Source organism: Schistocerca americana, chromosome 7 (genome assembly GCF_021461395.2).
Source record: "Schistocerca americana isolate TAMUIC-IGC-003095 chromosome 7, iqSchAmer2.1, whole genome shotgun sequence".
Classification (NCBI taxonomy): Eukaryota; Metazoa; Arthropoda; class Insecta; order Orthoptera; family Acrididae; genus Schistocerca; species Schistocerca americana.
In genome coordinates this window covers 209,298,804-209,307,780 of record NC_060125.1, presented here as the reverse complement: position 1 = coordinate 209,307,780, position 8,977 = coordinate 209,298,804, and the positions used below count along the sequence as shown (strand labels likewise).

At 43.7% G+C, this 8,977-nt stretch overlaps 1 non-coding gene across 1 annotated transcript; it reads right to left on the bottom strand.

Moving 5' to 3' along the window:
- Positions 1-6,015: 6,015 nt before the first annotated feature.
- LOC124623477 lies at positions 6,016-6,122 on the bottom strand. The gene has a single exon (XR_006980689.1). It is a non-coding gene; the product is annotated as a U6 spliceosomal RNA (small nuclear RNA).
- Between the last annotated feature and the right edge of the window lie 2,855 nt (positions 6,123-8,977).

Sequence of the window (8,977 nt, the reverse complement as noted above, 5' to 3'; positions counted from 1 at the left end):
TCCTCACAGACGCGTCCGCTTCTTGCTGTAGACATGTACCATCATGCAACAGCAGTTTAGCTGATTATTACTTTGAAGAGAATACGGCAATGTCGTCCGAGTACGCACGGCCTTTCATTTACCTGGTGACGGCTAGTAACTGCAAACCAACGTCGCCGGCCAGGTGATAACATACATATAACTCTCCTTCTTTGACACCGTGATCTGCTTCTCATGGTTCAGCATTCTCTCTCCACTCTGATCGTAGTTCTGTGTAAGTAGATATGGTTCAGTACACCTTCTTTTTGTAGTTTGACATTGACTAACATAATATTTTGCTTCATTTTGATTTAAGAATTTCTATTAATCCTTTATTTCTATATTGTTTGTGTTATGATATCGACCCACCTCTTCCCAGTATCCAAACAAATCAGATATCCCTTACTAGTAAGAATATTGTAGAGGCCTTACACGGTCGGATGTTAGATATATATTTATTTATTTAACTTGGTCTGATGAGAGCCATCGGTTCTCTCTTACAGTGGACCAACGTTTCACACATACAGTACCTTTTTTCATTATACTTACCTCAGAAATAACCCGGGAATACATTTGCTTAGGTAACATATTTAAGTCATAAACGTTGCAAGATTACAGGTTAATGCAAGCGTGAGAAAAGCCATTGTAAATGCGAAATGCTGGTACATTTATAACAGGTGTAATCGTCAGAATGTTGAATGCAAGCGTGCAAATGTGCATGCACTGTCTCATACAGGTGCCGTACGTCAGTTTATGGATGGGATTCCATGCCTGTTGCTCTTGGTTGGCCAATACGAGGTGCATTCAAGTTCTAAGGCCTCCGATTTTTTTTCTAATTAACTACCCACCCGAAATCGATGAAACTGGCGTTACTTCTCGACGTAATCGCTCTGCACACGTACACATTTTTCACAACGCTGACGCCATGATTCCATGGCAGCGGCGAGGGCTTCTTTAGGAGTCTGTTTTGACCACTGGAAAATCGCTGAGGCAATAGCAGCATGGCTGGTGAATGTGCGGCCACGGAAAGTGTCTTTCATTGTTGGAAAAAGCCAAAAGTCACTAGGAGCCAGGTCAGGTGAGTAGGGAGCATGAGGAATCACTTCAAAGCTGTTATCACGAAGAAACTGTTGCGTAACGTCAGCTCGATGTGCGGGTGCGTTGTCTTAGTGAAACAGCACACGCGCAGCCCTTCCCGGACGTTTTTGTTGCAGTACAGGAATGAATTTGTTCTTCAAAACATTTTCGTAGAATGCACCTGTTACTGTGGTGCCCTTTGGAACGCAATGGGTAAGGATTACGCCCTCGCTGTCTCAGAACATGGACACCATCATTTTTTCAGCACTGGCGGTTACCCGAAATTTTTTTGGTGGCGGTGAATCTGTGTGCTTCCATTGAGCTGACTGGCGCTTTGTTTCTGGATTGAAAAATAGCATCCACGTCTCATCCATTGTCACAACCGACGCAAAGAAAGTCCCATTCATGCTGTCGTTGCGCGTCAACATTGCTTGGCAACATGCCACACGGGCAACCATGTGGTCGTCCGTCAGCATTCGTGGCACCCACCTGGATGACACTTTTCGCATTTTCAGGTCGTCATGCAGGATTGTGTGCACAGAATCCACAGAAATGCCAACTCTGGAGGCGATTTGTTCAACAGTCATTCGGCGATCCCCCAAAACAATTCTCTCCACTTTCTCGATCATGTCAGACCGGCTTGTGCGAGCCCGAGGTTGTTTCGGTTTGTTGTCACACGATGTTCTGCCTTCATTAAAATGTCGCACCCACGAACGCACTTTCGACACATCCATAACTCCATCACCACATGTCTACTTCAACTGTCGATGAATTTCAGTTGGTTTCACACCACGCAAATTCAGAAAACGAATGATTGCATGCAGTTCAAGTAAGGAAAACGTCGCCATTTTAAGTGTTTAAAACAATTCTTATTCTCGCCGCTGGCGGTAAAATTCCATCTGCCGTATGGTGCTGCCATCTCTGGGACGTATTGACAATGAACGCGGCCTCATTTTAAAACAATGCGCATGTTTCTATCTCTTTCCAGTCCGGAGAAAAAAAATCGGAGGCCTTAGAACTTGAATGCACCTCGTACATGGACAGTTAATGCTGTTTGTGGATGACACTGGCAGTATAGCTCGATGATGTCCCATATGTGCAGAGACAGATCTGGTGATCGAGCAGGCCAAGGCAACATATCGACACTCTGTAGAGCGTCGAACTACTGCAATACAGCTAGCGTCAGTACTGCCAGCTAAAAAAAAATGGCTCTGAGCACTATGGGACTCAACTGCTGAGGTCATTAGTCCCCTAGAACTTAGAACTAGTTAAACCTAACTAACCTAGGGACATCACAAACATCCATGCCCGAGGCAGGATTCGAACCTGCGACCGTAGCGGTCTTGCGGTTCCAGACTGCAGCGCCTTTAACCGCACGGCCACTTCGGCCGGCACTGCCAGCTAAATAAAAGATTCTAACTACTAAAGCCCCTAACTACTAATAGGCATGTGGTTAGCAACGGAAAGATTTTGTTGCAAACCAAATAATCTATTTTTTACCTTAATAATGTGACATCCAGTTCAGACACAAGTATAAATTCGTCATTGACATCTAGTACAACGGTTTATAATCATGAATAATATTCAGTCTCCAAGTCGAACATATACAGATCGTTAGCCTACGCTAACACTTCAGACCTCAACCCTCCACCTATGCTATCTTCTCACATTTAACATCCATCACTGCTGGCTGTTCACCTCCAACTGCCCAACACTACTTCCATCACTGCTGGCAACTAACTTCTAACGACAACCAGCCACGGAGTCTCTTATAAAGAAAACCCAGTCAGAGATCCAATGCAAAGCGCTACACAGCGCTACCAACACAGAAACAGCACACTTGCAGGTGGCCTGTAATTTGGCAGAGGAACTACGGCCATAGCTGAGAGCCCTTCAAAGAGCTATAGTTACCCGTTTGCACCTGGAGGTATATTTGTCCTGAAATGACTAAATCAGTTGAACAATCTTTATCAATCGTCCAATTTTTGACACAGGTGTCATTCTGAGGAACGCGAGACATATTGATGGAAACCAGTCAATAATAAAGTGTCTAACTGCATCTTCGTTTTATTTCAAATATAGCAAACTTAAACAACACGTACAGTGACAATATGCGAAAATACACTGAAACGTCAAAGAAACTGGTATAGGCATGCGTATTCAAATACAGAGATACAAAAACAGGCGGAGTACGGCGCTGAGGTCGGCAACATCTACATAAGACGACAAGTGTCTGGCGCAGTTCTTAGATGCTACAATGGCGGGTTATAAAGATTTAAGTGAGTTTGAACGTGACATTATAGTTGGTGCACGAGCGATGAGACATAGCATCTCCGAGGTAGCGGCGAAGCGTGGATTTTTCCCGTACGGTCATTTCACGAGTGTACCATGAATATCAGGAATCCGGTAAAACATCAAATCTCCGACACCGCTGCGGCCGGAAAAAGATCCTGCAAGAAAGGGGCCAACGATGACTGAAGAGAATCGTTCAGCGTGACAGAAGTGCAACCTTTTCGCAAATTGCTGCAGATTTCAATGCTGGGCCATCAACAAGTGTCAGCATGCGAAACATTCAATGATACATCATCGATATGGACTTCGGAGCCGAAGGCCCACTTAATGACTGCACAACACGAAGCTTTACGCATCACCTGGGCCCATCAACACTGATATTGGACTGTTAATGACTGGAAACATGTAGCTTGGTCGGACGAGTCTCGTTTCAGATTGTATCGAACGGATGGAAGCGTATGGGTATGGAGACAACGACATGAATCCATGGACCCTGCATGTCAGCAGGGGACTGATCAAGCTGGTGGAAGCTGTATAATGGTGTGGGGTATGTGCAGTTTGAATGACATGGGACCCCTGATACTTCTAGATACGACTCTGACAGGTGTCCCGCATGTACGCATCCTGTCTGATCACCTGTATCCATTCATATCCATTACACATTCGAACGGACTTGGGCATTTACCGCAGGACAATGCAACATCCCACACATCCAGAATTGCTACATAGTGGCTCCAGGAACACTCTTCTGAATTTAAACACTTCCGCTGCCCACCAAATTCCTCAGACATGAACATTATTGTGCATATCTGGGATGCCTTGCAATGAGCTGTTCAGAAAAGATCTCCAACCCCTCGTACTCCTACTGATTTATAGACAACCTTGCGGGATTTTTGGTGTCGATTCCCTCCAGCACTACTTCAGACATTAGTCGAATCAATGTCACATCATGTTGCAGCACTTCTGCATGCTCGCAGGGGCCCTACACGTTATTAGGCAGGTATACCAGTTTCTTTGGCTCTTCACTGTATTTCATTGTCACTGGGACACGAACACACTAACCTCATTTTCTTCCACCATTTTCACTGATATATTATACGGCACCACTGTTCACTGTAAGCACATTTTATGGAAATAATAATGAGAATAGCTTGTCTGGTAGTTGTGATGGCTGGCCGCTTCGGGTATGGGACACTGTTCACACTGCGGTACGCCGAGCCGGGTGCGCAGTCATAGGATGAGTATGCCCACAGCTGTGGTCACTTGTCTTTGATTGGCTAGCGCGAGGAGAGATGGCAACACGACATAGGCCCTCTTCAGTACCTCGGAAGCTGTACCGACTCGCTGCCGAATGGCTTACGGAATTGTACGGAGGCTCGGTTGTGGTAACCTTACACCTTGGGGTGCGCTCACCTGCCGAACTGATCAGCAGGGCGCGCGAACGATACAGAACAGAGCTGCTGGCCCTCTTCTAACCAGCACACGGCCATCATTATCACCGAGGCAGAACCGGCTTTCATCAGAAAACACGCCAGACGTCCACTCCACACTCCAAATAGGTCTCACTTGGCATGCCTGAAGTCGCAAATGGCGGTGGTTTGGGGTCAGTGGAATGCATGCTACAGGGAATCTGGCTGGATATTGTGCTTAAAGTAAGAAATTTGTAACATTTCGTTGAATCACTGTGGTGCCAACTGCTGCTCAAAATACTGCAGCAGACATAGTACACTGCGCCACAACCATAAGCCAAACAAGACTGTCTTCCCTCTCAGTAGTGCCACATGGCCATCCAGTGCCTGTTATTCTTGCGACCACATATTACCAGTGACCACTGCTGCCAGCAGTCATGTATAGTGGCTGCATTCCTGATAAGTCATTCTGCAATACTGCAAAGGAACATTCAGCTTCTTGTAGCCCTATTACACAATACCGTTCAAACTTAGTGAGATGTTGGTAATGGTATCTTAATCATCTTAATGACATTCTTGACTAACATCAACCCACTACGTCCAATCTCAAATTCTGCTTTAGAAGCGTTTTCTACTGTTATTTGCTTTTCTTGTACACTGGTTCCTTACACATTTATTAGATCTTTTACGCTCATAACCATTACATTGCATACTTAAAGCAAACCTGATTTGAATCGTTATAATGGCGCTGTTAGAGCCAGTCTTATGCGACTGGCACAAAATTTGAGTAGATGACAATCTTTCAGCTGTGCACACATGGCTACAAACTTCAGTTTATCTCACACACCTCCTTCTTTGTGTTGGAATTTCTTTCCCGCCAGTGTAGTATTAAAATGATTTTAGTGCCTATAGTGACAATGTGAGTACTGGAATGAGATTTTCACTCTGCAGCGGAGTGTGCGCTGACATGAAACTTCCTGGCCAGATTAAAACTGTGTGCCGGACCGAGACTCGAATTCGGGACCTTTGCCTTTCGCGGGCAAGTGCTCTACCATTTTTTTTTTTTTTGTCGTTGTGTTCGGTCGTTGCGGACGTCGCAAGATATCCTGTTTAAGTTCGGTGGTTGATCCTTCCACTCAGTTTTTTATTACAGAGGCCAACCGGCTCTCTGGCCGAACACGCTGAGCTACCGTGCCGGTTTTTTATTTTTTATTTTTTTTTTAATGTGGAATGCTTCACGATTTTACGTGTCATCCTTGCGCAGGGGCCATGCTAATCTTCTCTGTATCGTTCCAATTTTAGTATATGTACTGGCGAAGCAAGTACGCCATCTGATCTACTCGAGCACGACTCACGCCCCCTCCTCACAGCTTTACTTCCGCCAGTACCTCGTCTCCTACTCTCCAAACTTCTGTGAAGCCCCACTGGGCTTTGATAGTGCGTGATTTCCTGGATGAAACATTCCCGGATCGGTGGACTAGAAGCAACGGTCCAAAACCCTGGCCACCCCGCTCTCCAGACATTACGCCCCTTGACATCAGTTGCTGACGTCGACGAACTGAAGGCTACGATACAAGCTGCTGTGAGTACTGTGACAGAACACATGTTACGAAACACCTGGCGGGAACTGGAATACTGCCTCGACATTCTCCGAGCTACCAAGGGAGCACATGTTGAGGTTTACAAACGTAAGTGATCTTAAAAAAACTAGTAACACTAATCTATGTAAGGGCATCAAATGTAAATTATTATGTCAAACGCTTATTCTGTAATAAATTGTTATAATCAGGGCAAGGCTTTGTGCTCACCCTGTATATCAGTCACCATTACGTTCGAGTTTTGGGGAATTGTGTTGCTTCACAGAAATTCTGCTTTAGAAGCCTTTTCTACTGTTATTTCCTTTTCTTGTACACTGTTTCCTTACACATTTATTAGATCTTTTACGATCCAATAAGTTTGTACCATTCTTTTTTGGAAAATTCAAGATAATATATTCTGATAATTATGACAATGTGAACTGGGAGCTACTCTTCAGGACCATGTAAGAAATATTACTTGATTGGAATGATACAAGAATAATTAAGCAACTGTATCAGGACCAAAGGGTAAAAATAAATATAGAAAAAGTAGAGGAAGAGGCCAAGATTACAAAAGGCGTTAGACAAGGGTGTTCACTATCTCAGTATTTATTTAATATGTTCATTGAGGCCGGCCGAAGTGGCCGTGCGGTTAAAGGCGCTGCAGTCTGGAACCGCAAGACCGCTACGGTCGCAGGTTCGAATCCTGCCTCGGGCATGGATGTTTGTGATGTCCTTAGGTTAGTTAGGTTTAACTAGTTCTAAGTTCTAGGGGACTAATGACCTCAGCAGTTGAGTCCCATAGTGCTCAGAGCCATTTGAACCATTTTTTTGTTCATTGAGAAAGCTATTCAGATCACGAAGGAGAAGCCAAGTGGAATTAAATTCAGTGGTGAAAATATACGTTGTATCAGACTCCAAAAAAGACGCGAATAGAATTCTGTATTTGCCGTCAGACACCCCATGTCGTATTAGACACTCTTCAACTGTTGAAATCGAAAGTTAACAAACGGAAAACGAAAGTGATGGCAGCACGGAAAAATATGAAACAAATTAAAATCATATCATCTATAAACAAACCAGAGTAAAGCAGAAATCTCGTTTTCTTCCTCCTATCACCTTCAATGTACTCTCAACAATGATGAAATACAAATCAGTACTGCTAGCAACGTAATTATCCTTCACACTGATGTTTTGTTTATCCTTACAATCCTGGCGAAAGTACTGAATAACACTGAGGCAGTCGTTGACTGTAAGGGCCTAACTGCAAGAGAAGCTGAACGTGACAATGCGCAACTGCTAGCGATTACGAAATGCTTCTGTAACGGGTTACGCATACCATGAGACTGACAGATGAGTGAACCCTAGGAGAAAGTGGACCTCTTCGCTTAGCACTGGCGTACAAGGCCGCGCTACTCGCGCAGCCACCCGTCCAGTCTTCGTCGGGACTGCCCGGAATTTTAAGTACTGTGCACGATCCCGGCTAAAGAGACTCGAGACACATTTTTATTATCCCGTCTTGTCCTGAATTTGCGAATCATGAGAGCCAAAAGAAAGAATGATGTGTGGATTTCTTCCCCCAGACACTATCCATGAGTCAAAATACCCATTTGCTGTTAAATTAGTGATTATGCATTTTGTCGGTAAGTTGCCAGCGCGTTTCGCGTCCTGTTTGAGTATTTTAGAATTAGAAAGGATCGTCTTTCGGAAAATATGTTTCGTCCTTCCTCTAATGATGAAAACAGGTTGTCAAGTTCGTCTGTTCCGAAGAAGAAGGTTAAAAGTTATACGGCTTTCAACGAGGGCTGGTTAAAAAACGAAAACTTTTTCACATGGTTGATAAAAGAAAAAGACTTCACAGCAAAGTGTGGGATTTGCCCTGCCACATTTTCGACAAAATTTGGAGGAAGAAAAGCTACAGTGGATCGTCAGAAGACACAAAAACACATTCTAGCACAATAGCAGTGTCGTAAAAATAAAACTATTACAACTTTCTTTGCGAAGTAACATACATCTGAGAAAGATGATGTGATACGTGTTGACGTTGCATCTGCTCATTACAGTGTAAAACACAGCCTCAGTTACAGGTCATTGGATTACCAAATGAAATTGTATCATTCCCCGTTTCCAGACAGTAATATTGCATCGTGTGGAACAATCAAGGCAACGGCTATCTCGTAAAATGTTATTAGCCCATAAGGTCAAGATGTAGTCATAGGCGAGCTTCGTAATGCCGTTTATTTTCCTCTGCCCTCAGGTGCTTCAAACGGAGAAAATAGAAAACTTTTCCTTATTCAATTCAGTACTTCGATGTCAACCACGGCATACGTCAAAGATTGTTAAATTTTTACGACTATTCCAAAGAAACACACAAAAACATCTTCCATGCAATAAAAAACATTAGAGAATCTTATGGCTTTCATCTGAATCAAATAAGTACATAAAGTGCTGACAATGCTCCAGTAAACCATAGTAAAAACATTTCCATTTTTGTCTTACTGGAAAACGAAAATCCATCCATTTGAGAGCTAATTGCAACTGCCATGTCCTAGATAATACTGTAAAAAATGGCCTTAAAAGTTTTCATCATGATACAAAGGTATT